Below are 15,075 nucleotides of genomic sequence, written 5' to 3'. Positions count from 1 at the left end.
TGACCTGAATAATAATAATAATAATAATAATAATAATAATAATAATAATAATAATAATAATAATAATAATGATATTAACAACAACAACAACAACAACAACAATAATAATGATAACATCGAAATATACCTTAGGAATGAGAACCCTGGTTCAAAATTTCTCCAAGACGCCTGGTGAAGGCTGGAGGGTATATCAGTTAAGGGTACACGTGTCTGTGGAGTGCTCAGCCACTTGCACGAGCAGGCTGTTCCGTTGATCGGATCAACTGGAACCCTCGACGTCGTAAGCGACGGAGTGCCAACAACAACAACTTCTACAGTACACAAAATATTGTAACAAATTTTTTATATAACTCCTAATAATATTTCATTATATAAATATAATAAGATCTTTTTAAATTTCGAATGGCTTTGAGGGTTCCAGTAGAATAAAATAGGAATCAAAGGGGTCCATAGGGAGAAAAAAAGGGTTGAGAACCACTGATCTAAAGGGATTATCAATTTCCTGTTTTGGTCACACCCTTCCACATAACAAGTGCCAACGTCTCTGTACAGGTTCACATTCGTAGCCACGCATGAAAACTGTCTACCTCATCAACCGGAGGAATTTAACCATCCTGACATGCAAATTCTCTCATTTCGTAAATAACTTGTGGTTAGACCTTCTGGTTCCTTGCCAAGATATCCCTAATAACATTTTAGAATTTTCTTAAACACCACTTTTCAACAAAATGTCTAAATTAACCACATATGCAGATAAATTAACCACATATAAGCTGTCAGACATGCTTTCAGTCACCCTCCACCATTCGCATACAACACACAAATGCACGCACAAACACGCACGCAAATTTTCCAATATCTCCTCTTCAATCCCCATCAACCCACCTGTTTCATTTCCACAGGTACACATTTACCAAGAATAGACATGAACCAAAGAGAGTCACTGCATCTTTGTCGAGTAATTCATCTTCCACGGACGAAAATATTTGCCTGCATTTAAATTTGTAACCGCTCGCTGCCAAAATCTCTAAATATCTACATAAAAAAAAACAAAAGCAAAAACAGTTAAAGCATTACGATCAAAACGTAATTTAATTTAACATTTCTGTGAGTTTGTAAAATTAAAGCCTTCTAGTTTTTTTTCTATTCAAAGTGTTTTTAACGGAATACTTACAGGTTATTATATATAGCTTTATATATTTCAACTTCTGCCGTTAAAAACGAATTATTTTAAGTCTCTCGAAGTTTCTGAATTCTTATGACGTAGATAAAGATTTATTATTCTCAGTACAGATGCAGATCTATAAGTTTTTATGCAATTATTTAATTGCATTTGCAATTTAGACTGGTTCTAAAAAAGGTTCCCTACCATTGCTCGTCTTGTTAGAAATAGCCATGAAACATCCCTCAAATTACAGCCTACCAACACATCAATGGGATTCTGCCCAGGACTATGGGTGTAACTTACGTCTCCTTCCTCTAAACATTTTTTATATTTTCAGTTACTACTACTACTACTACTACTACTACTACTGCTGCTGCTGCTGCTGCTGCTGCTGCTGCTACTACTACTACTACTAATACTACTACTACTACTACTACTACTACTACCCACACAAACGCATACATTGATTACATTACACTTAACCTTCAAATCAATAGCATCAACCGCCAAACAAACTAGATTAGAACTTTCAGGATGGTGACATACTTTTGCTTCACTAAAGACGACAACACAAATAGATAGATATACTATAAAACAAATTTTAAGTATCGTTTAGCTGGGCCATTAAAAAGCTGTGTTCGAACTCGCGTGTGAGAGCTCGCATATACGATAAAAATAGGCAATAATTTTAATCTGCAAATATGAAAAAAAGAAAAATGTAAAACTTTCTGACCTCGTGACAAAATTGCATAATTTGTTGGCACATAAAAGTGTCATGGCATACAGGTTACACTAACCATTAGCCTAGATACTTCAGGAACATTAAACACTAGTAGAGTGTTCAGAAACCTGTAAATCGCTCGTGAAATGAGACATGTGTCTATCCTTGTTCAACAGTACCCACCACTCGGTTCTTCTTCCCCAGATGAATATATGTGAATACACAAACGCATATGCACATACATGTACATGTGTGCGTGTGCTTGAATATACATACAGATAGACAAAATAATGAAAACACCTTGTTAAAGGAAAGTTTATTATTTTAATACGGAGCTAGTTCACCTTAGGCATCAACCATAGCTTTAATATGTTGAGGAATTGACTTACACAGGTTCTGAGCGGTTATTAGGGGTGCCTGCTTTAGGTCTTTCAGCGATGATAGCGGAAGAGTCTTCGCACGTGCTTCTTCAAAATGCTTCATAAATGTTCGATTAAAGTGAGATCCAGTGATTTGGTGGTGGTAGTGGTTGCAATTCAAGAGGTCTACTTCAATTTCGTGCTCTTCATACCAATTTTGAATAACAGCCGTGTGAATAGGCGCATTATTGTCCTGGAAAATCGTGCTACCACTAGGGAACAATGTTTGTTCGACAGGAGCAAGATCAGCCATTGCTCAGATAATCCTTGGCATTAACTGTACCATGTAGCACAACTAAATTCTGTGATATCGCTGCCCAACTCATCACCGAGCCACCTCCATGTTTCTTGGTAGGAGCCACACAGAGAGGGTTGAAGGCCTCTTTCAGCTGTCCCCAGACATAAACTCGCCCCAAAGTGGAACAAAGGGTGATTGATGATTCATCAGAGAAGACGTTGTTCCATTGAGCCATCGACACTTCGGATAGTCTACACACCATTTTCACCCTTTTATCAGTTGGTGGAGGACACAAGTTCTATGGGTCCAACTTTTTGGAGCTCATGACAAACAATTTTGCTTGACTCAGGGTTGACAAAGGTTTCGCTATGTTGTTATTCTTGCTGCCGAATTTCGATGGTTTTTAGACACAATGCTTTCTACTATTCCGTAGCCCACGTCTAGAGAGTATAAGGTACAAAGATTGTTGCGCTCGAAATCAACTTTATATATTCTGTTATGATTGATCTATGTGCAGCATAAATCTCAATTAGCAATTTACGAAAAACAAAATAAACAAACAGCAACAACAGAAACAATAAAAAAAAAAGCCCACAACCTACATTGCTGCTCTTTACTCAACAAGTTTTACCTCAGTCCCACTCCTCTCGCTCCATACCCGACCACCGCTACACATATTGAAATGTCTTATCTAGAGCTACCAACACACAATAGATCTCAGTACGTAATATCTCTCCACCTCCCCCACCACCCCACCATCAATCCTTTTCAGAGATAATCTGCTTTTGCAGAGTGTTTGTCAGTCAGTTTTCTCAACGTTTAGTATTTATGTAGTATCTTTCTTAATTGCTGCGGCGGACTGTTTATGTATGTATGTATGTATGTACGTAAACAAGTGCGCGTCTGTATGTGTGTGTGTGCGTGAGTGTTTGTGTTGGAGTGTATGTATATATTTATGAATGTTTGTATGTATGTATGTATGTATGTATGTGTATCTATGTATTTATAGACGTTTGCATAAATATTTATGTGTGTGCCTGTATAAACACACACATAGATATACACTTGAAAAACAACATTAAATGTGTGTATGTGTGTACACAAACGCGCGCGCTCATGTGTGTTAGTGCATACACAAACACATGCACTCTTAGTGGATGCGTGTTTGCGTGTTCATTTGTCTGTGTATGTTTATATATGATGTGTGTGTGTGTATGTGTGTGTGTGTGTGTATGTGTGTGTGTCTATGTGTGTGTGTGTGCACGCGTGTTTGTGCATATATCATTATAGGTACTAGAAATATGCCTAACATCTTAATAAAGCAAACTTACACATCATTTTATTGAATAAATACCATATGTTTAGATAACAGTATATCATGTTTATCATTAGTGTAGAAAAAGTATAAGCTATTCAATGAAAAGAAAAAAATGACCTAGAAAACGAGCCCCCACCCAACCAAAAAACACCCCTGGAGTCGGTTTTATATATTCGTTAATTTATAACAGACTCTCAACATAAAATTTGGGAAGTGGAATACGTCGAAGATAACACTATGTAAGCGAACGAACGAACGAACCACGCGAATTCAGCCTAATTGCTTAACACGGCGTTGCAGTGTTGTTATATTATATAATGATAACCTTGTCTTACTTTCTTTTTATTTCATCCCCTTCTTGTTTACAACTTAAAAGTTTGAGTAGTAATGGCCGCGGTGATCGTCTGCTTTTTTTTTTTTAATTGATTTCTTGTAATGACACGCAATATCGCAACATCTTCAAGGGAGTGCTATCACTGTCGATCGAAGGGTCTCTCTCTCATCCTTCACCACCGTCACTACATAAATTGAAGTGAAGACGTAGGGGAAAAAAATTAAATGCCACAAGGTATTACTTATACAGTTTGAAGCGGTTAATTGTTGATGAAATCGTCAGCTATTTATTGATTTGTACTGAAACATGACGTCACTATTCAGTCAGGCGAGTGCTATCGCCACCGGTCGAATGATTTCTTTACCAACCACTACCAGCACCACATAGATTGAAGCGAAGATACAGAAAGATTGAATTAAATACCACAAGGTATTAATTATACAGTTTTCAACTAACAAAATGAGCTATGAAACAACTGTAAATAAATTGTGTTTAATTAAGAAGAGGTTAAACATGTGATCTCCTTTGGATACACTGGTAAGTGAAACGAAAGTGCTTTCGATCCTATTCTAAGGGAACTCCGCTGGAAATTTAAGGAGGTTATAATGTATTTTTTGCTTGTTTTTGAGAGAGGGAGAGCTCCATCAGATATCCATGAGCCTCTTCTCGGCTCTCCGGGATCCACAACGTTGTACCAGCGGATCCTCGTTCACCTTCTTCAGGCTTGGATACACAGACACACACACACACACACACACACACACACACATGAATACACACACACATGCATACACACACACATGAATACACACACACATGAATACACACACACATGAATACACACACACATGAATACACACACACACATATACACAAGTAAATATGTAAGTATGAACATATGTATGTATGTTTGTAAGTATGTAGGTGTCTGTGTAAATTTGTATGTATGCATGCATGTATGTATGTCAAGTCACTCTTAGTACTACTGGTAACATGTATCACAATATAACCATTAGCATGATAGCACCGTAGGCGATTAAACGGGCAACACTACAAAGCCTGGATAACTTTCGTTGGACACCTGAAGGACGAAAAATAAAACCTGCCAAAGGGCAGATGAACTCAGCACAGTGAAAAGCCACCCAACAGTTAGGATTGAGTGATCCCCCCTCCATCCTAGGACTTTGTTTAGAGATTTCTCTTGGAGTAGAAAATTTCGAAAGAACACCCGTCTTCTAGCCCAAGGGTTTTCAAATTGTGGTCCGCGGACCACAGGGGTCCGCAAGGACAAGATAGGGGGTCCGTGGACAGCAAATACTTTTTATGGGCAATTTGATTTTATATATGTTTTTTGATCGAAATCTTTTAATTGACAATAAACCTATTTGTTAAATACTGTTAAATAAATAAATGTAAAAATATATGTTATTTTAAGCAAATATTTATGTTATTTTAAGCAAATATTTATGTATAAATTTCATAAGCGTTTATAAGGGGGTCCCTAAGGTAAAGCCTGAAATATAAAGGGGCCCGCAAGTCAAAAAGTTTGAAAATCCCTGTTCTAGACTACTTGGCTTTGTATGTCTTATCTCTGTTGTGCAAGGTGTTATTGACTTCAAATTTCAGCACGATCGCTGTTGATAGGCGTTGTCATTAATATCAAGGATAAGATAATTTATCAGTGATGGTCATGGGGAAGACCTTCGACGTGGTTGAATAACCAATACCGACAAATCGGGGATTCACAATACGGTTTGTACTATTTATCCTTGCGATCGCTGAATACAAATCGTGGCACGTGAGACCCCCCCCCCGCCCCGTTTGAGTGGTTTTCCTGAGTCACGATTTCACCGTTGTACGCCAATCTGTCACAAGGTTACTTATTTATAGTTGAGTGGACTGGAGCAATGTGAAACAAAGCGTTTTGCTCAAGAACACAATGCACAACCAGTCTTGGAATCGAAACTACAATCTCGTGAGCGTGAGTACAACACCCTAACCACTAGGCCACGCGCCTTCATACTCGTCGACGAATATGTATGCGCGTGTCTACGAGTTGACAGTTACCAAGAATGCACGAATGCACATATATCATGTATCATATATATATATATATGTATAGTTGAAATGGAAAAAAAGCAAAAGACGAAGATAGGTGTATGAAGTTTGTCACTCGAGAAAAGGAAAAGGAATAAGAGAAAATAAACAGAGAGAAAATGAAAAAGAACTTGTAGATTTCAGCGGTCAAGTATGGCGAATGATTAGAAAAAAGTTTGAAAGGAGAGGTTGAAAGAAAGGGAGATGATATCTATCTATCTACCTATCTATCTGTCTGTCTGTCTGTCTGTCTGACTATATGTATTCTTTTTTATTCGTTTACTTGTTTCAATCATTTGATTGCAGTCATGCTGGAGCATCGTCTTTAGTCGAACAAGTCAACCCCAAGGCTTAATCTTTGCAAGCCTAGTACTTATTCTATCGGTCTCTATTGTCGAACCGCTAAGTTACAGGAACGTAAACACACAAACGTGGGTGTCAAGAGATGGTAGGGGACAAACACTCACACACACACATGATGGGCTCCTTTCAGTTTCCGTGTACCAAATCCACTCACAAGGCTTTGGTCGGCCCGAGGCTATAGTAGAAGACACTTGCCCAAGATGCCATACATACATACATACATACATACATACATACATACATACATACATACATACATGCATACATACATACATACATACATACATACATATATATTCACAGACAGAAACACATATGTATATACATGTATGGATGCTAGATGTTGTGGAGGCACAATGGCGGTTAGGGCAGCGGACTCACGGTCATAAGATCGTGGTTTCGATTCCCAGACCGGGCGTTGTGAGTGTTTATTGAACGAAAACACCTAAAATTCCACGAGGCTCCGGCAGGGGATGGTGGTGAACCCTGCTGTACTCTTTCACTACAACTTTCTCTCACTCTTTCTTCCTGTTTCTGTTGTGCCTGTATTTCAAAGGGCCAGCCTTGTCACACTGTGTCACGCTGAATATCCCCGAGAACTACGTTAAGGGCACACGTGTCTGTGGAGTGCTCAGCTACTTGCACGTTAATTTCACGAGCAGGCTGTTCAGTTGATCGGATCAACTGGAACCCTCGTCGTCGTAACCGACGGAGTGCCAACCAATGTGCAGCATAATAAAGGCGCATGTCCTAATTTTTTGGGTGTATAGTCTATGATCTTAAGATTGCGGGTTCACTCGTAATACCAGGTATCACGTTCTAGTCATTCAGCAAAGCAATGGTATCTGCAAACGTCATACACTGTCTTTTCACTCTCCTTTTTCTACAACTGCATGGTCTTTCATTCTCGGCGCTTGTTTACCTCGAACCACCCACTTTCAAGCACTGCCGTCTCACTCGTTCGTTTCTCCACTTTTCTGGCACCTATAATCTGTCCTCTTCACCCAACCACTGTCAGGTTTCGCAGTCATCATAACACCCTATGGTAGAGACGCTGGAGTTAGTGGTTAGGTAGCTGGACTCATGAACGTAAGATTGTGGTTTCGATTCCTGGACTGGGTGACGTGTTGTGTTCTTGAGCAAAACATTTCATTTTACGTTGCTCCAGTCCACTCAGCATGTAAAAATGAGTAATCCTGCGACGGACCGGCGTCTTGTTCAGAGAGGAATAGGCACAAGTGAAACCAAGGAACCGTCCCTATGCTTCTTACGGAGTAATATGGACTAACAATAATACTTTATGCCCAAGCTTGTCAAGTCCTTCAGTGCATCCAACGCTGACTGGGGTAGGGAAAGCCGAAAATGTATAAAATGGTGACACGAGGAATGACTTAAATGTCGTTGAAAAAAACCTACCCTTTTCCGGAATCATTTTGGATAAAAAAGAAAAACAATCAAATCTTCTTCCTTCACTACTACCACGATCACAATCTTGCCAGCACAAGAAGAGTTACAGCTCATATAAATTAAATAAATATTTATTTAAATATGAAATCTGTTGAAACAAGATCTGGGAAGAAGAAAAAAAAAGAAAAAAGAAAGAAAGCAAAACAACTTCTAAACGAAAATAATCTCACTAAACATAGCAGCTCGTTCACGAAAAAACAAAAACATAATAATAATAAGTAAACAAAAATATAAAAAATCTCAACAGCTTGTACTTCATTCAAACACCACGGCTGATAACTTAACATGTGTTTTATCATAACTGAAAAGCCGAATATTATCATGCAACACTTAATGAAATAGGGTCAAGCTATTTGATGGTTGCTGGTTGTTATTTAACCCCAGGTCAAACTTGATTATGCAGCTTTTGTTTCAAAGACATTGCAGTTGTCACTGTCATGTACTTTTTGTATATTCTCGGCTTCATCATTAATAAGGACATCTTTTTCCAAACGACTTCATTGCAAAGGCTGCTCCGCGAAGACTGATCTTCCTTTTCACGACCAGAACGTAATGCAGTTACGACTATAAAGCCTTTAAAAAGCTCAAATGATGCCCACACTTGAGTGTTGCTCCCTCATTTAGGGTGATACCGCTGCTGCACATGCAGCCATCTTAGACTGCATCCCACAAAAAACAACGCAGACGATTGGTCTAAATCCTCCCTTCTCTCTCTAAATTCAAACACTCTCCCTTGGCCCACAGACGAGATCACTCCAAATGCTGCTCACTCTGCAACAATGGCTTATTGCCCTCGGAGCTGCAATTTTCGTGCACCTTTATCCAAGCACAATCTGCTTACTCTACTTCCCTTTTTTTGACCACCTACATCGTGTAAACTAACCCTATACATTTCACTCGGTCTTTCTTCGGTGTTTCTGTCTCCAAATGCCAATTAGCTGCATTTCCCTTGTTGCCAATGTTTTCCTGTACCCGTCAGCTTACAACTGTTCAAAGGGAAGATTAACCCAAGCCACCTCATTGATCTCTGAAGTCTCTGAATACTATGGACACAGCACCTTATTCCAGACTGAACCAATAAAGAAAAATGTCTTTCATTTAAAACGTTGGGGTATTATTTGAGAGCGAATTGACGGTTGTTTTCTAGCAAATCAAGCCAACGTACAGAGGGTCCGTCATAGTTGCTACTCTAACGACTGTTCGGTCTGACTATTCCATTACCCCGTCTAAGCTTTACTCACCGGATGATTTTTGCTCACTCGTCAATTATACAGGGCCCTTTTTACATGCAATGCATTAAAACAGCACGCTTTTCCGAACTACTTTTATTTATCCAGAACAATGTGTTTATATGATATTGCTAAAGTTGTGTTCCTCTCTGTACAACTTCTAGATAGAAACTTGCCCCTCAGAAAAAAACGTGAGTGTAATTACTCAAGTTGTTGGTCTGCAATCAAATTTGCGAAATAAAATCCGAAGGATCGGATTTGCAATTCCGTTGGCTATGTGTAAAAGGGAAAGAAGATTTTGGGAAGAATTTGATATTGGTGTCGTTCTGATACCAATCAATTCGCTTTTATAGGTATCAGTAACGTTAAAATCTAAGAGGTGCAATAATATTCCGTTTTTATGGATAGGTGTAAAGGCGCGTGATCTGGTGGCTTGAGTGTTCGGTTCCCGATCAAGTTGTCGTGAGTTCAACTGCCGGATCAAGCAACGCGTTGTGTCCTAGTGCAAAACATTTCATTTCCCGTTGCTCCAGTATACTCAGCTAAAATTGAAGAAAAAAAGATGAGTGTTGGTACAGCGCTCTTTCTCTCTTCCTCTCCCTCTCCCTCTCTCTCCAGTGGGGCATGCCTCTAGGTCAGAGGGTGGGAGAGTAGAGAGAGTGTCTATGTCTGTTTATGACTACAAAAGCATTTACAATAAGAAGCGTAAGCATGATGTATGTTACTTAGCCATACTCGTTCGTGGTTGACGACTGGCTCTTAAGGACATTAGTCACCGTAAGATGAAATAGCGATAGCGACTTAGTGTCAGCCAACAGTTAGAAGTATTCAATATACACCGCTAAAGCATGGAAAAATGACATGAATGAATAAACTGGGAAAGACATTTTCAAGATGTTGGTTGCGGTTGGAAAAAAATTCGTTTTTAAATTACAAAGAAAAAAAAAGAAGAAAAGCACAAATTCCCGGGTTCATTCAAATGAAACTATGGTTCACATGCAAAGTAATAATTACATTTTCTCAGACACTCGAACATATTAGGGTATTATTCTACGGTAGGTTTCTTTCTTTAATAGTGTGACACCATGAGACGCTTTATTTCATTGGATATGCATATTGGCTTTGCTTTATATATCTACTGTGTGTGTATGCGTGTATGTATGTTATATTCCCCTTGTTTGCATATATTCCTACCAGTATAGTTCACACCTGTATTTTAAAGACGTTATTTTCTTCTGCGCTGTTTTTCACTATATCAACAGTTTACTACTTCTCCTGACCTCGATACAGGAGTCTTTCTTACAATTCGTTGTTCGCCCCCGCCCTCCTCCCTCTTGTTTTCTTTTCTAATAGACACAACATATCTGTAATTTTTATCTTTTTATCATGCTCTAGTACTATACGATGGCCTCCTTCTTCTGATACTTATCTCCCCCACTCCACTTCTCATACAACTTATCTTTATCGTGCTCTCATAAACATTTTATAGTTAGAATATTAAAGAGTCGTCAGAATATCATGATTTATTGTTTTCCATTCATTTGACAGTCGAAGTTGGTCCGGTCAATGATTTCTATCCTTGTCGGAGCTGCGTTGTGTTTTTATGATCAAAGTATTCAACAAGCTCTGGTCTAGTCACCTAGCTATATATTGGTACTGCAACGGGGTATACTCACTTCTATTAATATTAGTGGAACGAAAAAGGCGGCGAGCTGGCTCTGTCGTTAGCACGCCGGGCAAAATACTTAGCGGCATTTCGTCCGTTTTTACATGCTGAGTTCAAATACAGATATATACCTTTACCAATAGTTTAAGCTAGACTAAACTAATTTAGATGCATTAAATGAAGACGGATTCTCCAAGTGTCAAATGTACACCCATAGAACTATTTTTTATAGCCATCATTCTCTTTTTTTCTTTTTTTACTAATACTTTTCAGCAGCCTTTTGCTACGATTCAGCGACCCCCTCCACCATATTTTTAATGTACGTACACATAATATCAGGCCTAAGTAATTTTGTTCCGAGTACCAGCTTGCTACCAGTGACTACTTACTACAGTACTTCCCAACTATTACCGAATATTATAAGTATAGATAGTATATATTCGGTTTTGTAGGCGTAGGAGTGGCTGTGTGGTAAGTAGCTTGCTTACTAACCGCATGGTTCCGGGTTCACTCCCACTGCGTGGCACCTTGAGCAAGTTTCTTCTACTATAGCCTCGGGCCGACCTTGTGAGTGGATTTGGCAGACAGAAACTGAAAGAAGCTCGTCGTATATATATATATATATGTGTGTGTGTGTGTGTGTGTGTGTATGTTTGTATGTCTGTGTTTGTCCCCTCAACATCGCTTGACAACCGATGCTGGTGTGTTTACGCCCCCGTAACTTACCGGTTTGGCAAAAGAGACCGATAGAATAAGTACTGGGCTTACAAAGAATAAGTCCTGGGGTCGATTTGCTCGACTAAAGGCGGTACTCCAGCATGGCCAGAGTCAAATGACTGAAACAAATAAAAGAGTAAAAGAGAGAGTACATATTTACATTTCGAAGTCTCAATGATTCAACGTATATTGCTAGCAGATATGTCGCTACTATCTCTAGCGTCCGAGCGTCTACCATTGACAAGGCCAGGAAGGCTGAAATTACGTGATCTGGAAGTCTTGGCGGTGACGATGGCGGGGAGTTGTCTCCAGCTAGCGATGTAAACAAAAGTGCTTATATGCACTAAAAGCCAATATCATAGTGACTATAGCAGTATGCTGTTTTCTAACATGACATCCACTTTTAAGTAGGGATATGTATTACCTCTATTATTGTTGTTGATACTGTCATTATTATCTTTGTTGTTGTGGTTACGGCTAACATGCAGTTAATCTTATTTTTCTTCTAATTTTGGCACAAGGCCGGCAGTTGTTAGGTGAGAGTGGAGTCGATTACATCGAACCCAGTGCTTAACTGATGCTTAATTTATCAACCACCAATGAATAAAAGGCCAAGTCAACTTCGGCGGAATTTGAAGTCAGGACGCAAAGAGCCGGAAGAAATGCTGCTCAGAGGACTGACTTTGATCAAAGAGAAAGGTTGTGAATTAAGTGAGAGTTGGTTGTTTACTTTTGCAGAAGTTTTCTCAACGTAGGGATTATCTTGTACGTTTGTTGAGTCCTATATGATGACAAAATGTCTCACTAAAGACACAAGGTACATTGAATAAGCAAAAGTAATGCACTAGCTTCCATTTCTACATTCAAACCTGCCCGTGAACTAAAAGAATAAAACCAACTCAGTTGACCAATATTCTTATTTGTGGAAGAAGATCTTTTCAAATATTTAATACTGAAAGTTGAGCCAAAGCCAAGATTCCTTTCAACACCCTTGAATTAGTACAACGATCATTACATTAAAGGCAGACGATATATATATCCAAGATTCTGCTGTGAAATATCCTTCTTTGACTGGTCAAACTATATGCAAGTCCTGTGTTGACTGGTTCAGTAGTATAGCTAAGTAGGTCACACACCAATTAGCTAATTGCTATAATTAATTAAACAATACAGTCCAATTAAATACGACCAGATTACTCTGGAATGTTTTACAGCAATTAATTGGTTAAACAAATCAAATAGTAAGAGTAGAAAAAAAAATGAATGTGCCTGTGTGTCTGTATGAGCGTGTGTGTATGCATGTGTGTGTGAGAGAGAGTGAGTGCATGTATGTATATGTGTGCATCCGCAAGTATTATGTTTCAATGTCTTCCAGGAATTAAGCATTCATTTGGAAGAAATGGCAAAACATTGGAATAAATGGGGATCATAAACAAAGGAAAAAATGTTTGTGTAATCTTAGATGGAATAAAGCTGGAACAGAGCTGGAAAGGTTATTTGAAAATTCTTTCCTCAGCACAAGAACAGTTCTGTTAGCTGCTCTCATCAAACTAAATATCTCACAATGTTTTCCACATTATTTTTGCGACGTTATTTCCGGACACACACACACACACACACACACACACACACACACACACACACATGTTTAATAATTCGTTTTGTAATACGAAATAGATAAAACTATAAATCAATGGTTCCCAACCTTTTCACAGTAGTTCCCCAAAATGGTTCCCAACCCTTTTATTTAAATGAGTTTTCCAGGCAGTGACCTGAATAATAATAATAATAATAATAATAATAATAATAATAATAATAATAATAATAATAATAATAATAATAATAATAACAAGATCGAAAAATATCTTAGGAATGAGAACCCAGGTTCGAAATTTCCCCAAGACACCTGATGAAGGCTGGAGGGTATATCAGCCGAAACGTTGTGTTAACAACAAACAAGATGAGGACAAATATCCGTCAAGTGTAAATAATGTAAATAATGTACATAATTCCTCATCTCTTAAATATAGAATCTCTTAAATATAGAACTGTATTATCTAGGGGTGAGTTCGCTTGCATGTGCGTGTACACATAGAGATGTGGTCGTGTGGCATACCTCCCCGCAAAAACACACTTCATGCGTGTATGTCCAACTGTTTTAAACAAACATGGCCACCAATCCTAATAATGTCTCTTCCATTTCACTTATACATTACCCTCCATTACTTGCTATAGTACTCACTAATCCCTTTTAATCTCTGGCTTTATTCTTGGACACGTGTATGTATGTATGTATGTACGTATGTATGTAAGTATGAATGTATGTATGAATGTAAGACTGGATCCGGCGGACTCGGCGGAAGAAAGATCCATGGTTCAACGGAGGGGAAGATGGCTTCAGCAACGCTTCGTGGAGTGCAGAGAGCGAGATAATGCAATTAAGAGATCTTGATCATTTGCAGCATCCGTCCCCATCCTCAGTCGTCTTCATTTAAAACAAAGTCACCGTGCAAGTCATCAGTCAGCCTTAAGGTTGACTAGCTGACCTATGTCGCTCCGACAGACTAACATGGTGTATGTATGTATGTATGTATGTATGTATGTAGGTTTTATGTCGGAGTTATAAAACATACAACGTATGTGCAAAACATTGTAGATCTTTGGCTGGGCTAAAAAGTCACATTCGATCACAGCACCGATAAGTTAAGCTTCGTGCAATGGCCATACTCGATAACGAGGGGGCAGCCATCATGTATGTATGTATGTATGTATGTATGTATGTATGCAAACAATCATGTTTTCCTTTGAGATTCATTTGTGTTCTTCGCAAAATTCAATGTCTCTTTGTTTCAGTGAAGATAGTTCGAGAGACTTTTGAAGATGTGAATTAGTTAATGTACGTTACATGCTTAGTTATATTTGGGTGTATGTGTAAATATACACCAACTCATGTAATGGATGTGCATGTCTCTATAATACACCAGTGTTTGTACATCATTATCCTTTGTCTATGTGTGTATGTATACCATGTGCCTCCGTGCAATGGTTTGCGTATGTTCATTTCAGGAAAGTCAATGGATAACCTTTAGAATGTTTTAGAAGTCTTCAACGTTAATCGCGAATGAATTTTCTTTGTTCTTTCTTAGAAAACCATCAACATAACCATGCTTTTACGTTTCTATAATCTTCTATTGTCAGTAGTTACATATCCCGGTGCATATATGAAAATAATAGGTACAAATAAAAGAAGTCAATGACCCAGATACAATAGCTGTGTGTTTTGTATTAGTTGGTAGTATATATATATATATATATATATATATGTGTGTGTGTGTGTGTGT

The 15,075-nt window shown here is 38.4% G+C and overlaps 1 long non-coding RNA gene across 1 annotated transcript in view; it reads left to right on the top strand.

Annotated features, from left to right (window-relative positions):
* Positions 1–15,075, top strand: part of LOC128247817 (uncharacterized) — a 52,585-nt gene that overhangs the window by 28,935 nt on the left and 8,575 nt on the right. The gene's annotated exons all lie outside the window — the stretch shown is intronic.

Source organism: Octopus bimaculoides, chromosome 5 (genome assembly GCF_001194135.2).
Source record: "Octopus bimaculoides isolate UCB-OBI-ISO-001 chromosome 5, ASM119413v2, whole genome shotgun sequence".
Classification (NCBI taxonomy): domain Eukaryota; kingdom Metazoa; phylum Mollusca; class Cephalopoda; order Octopoda; family Octopodidae; genus Octopus; species Octopus bimaculoides.
The sequence above is the reverse complement of the archived record's forward strand: the minus strand, read 5'-3'. Positions and strand labels throughout refer to the sequence as shown.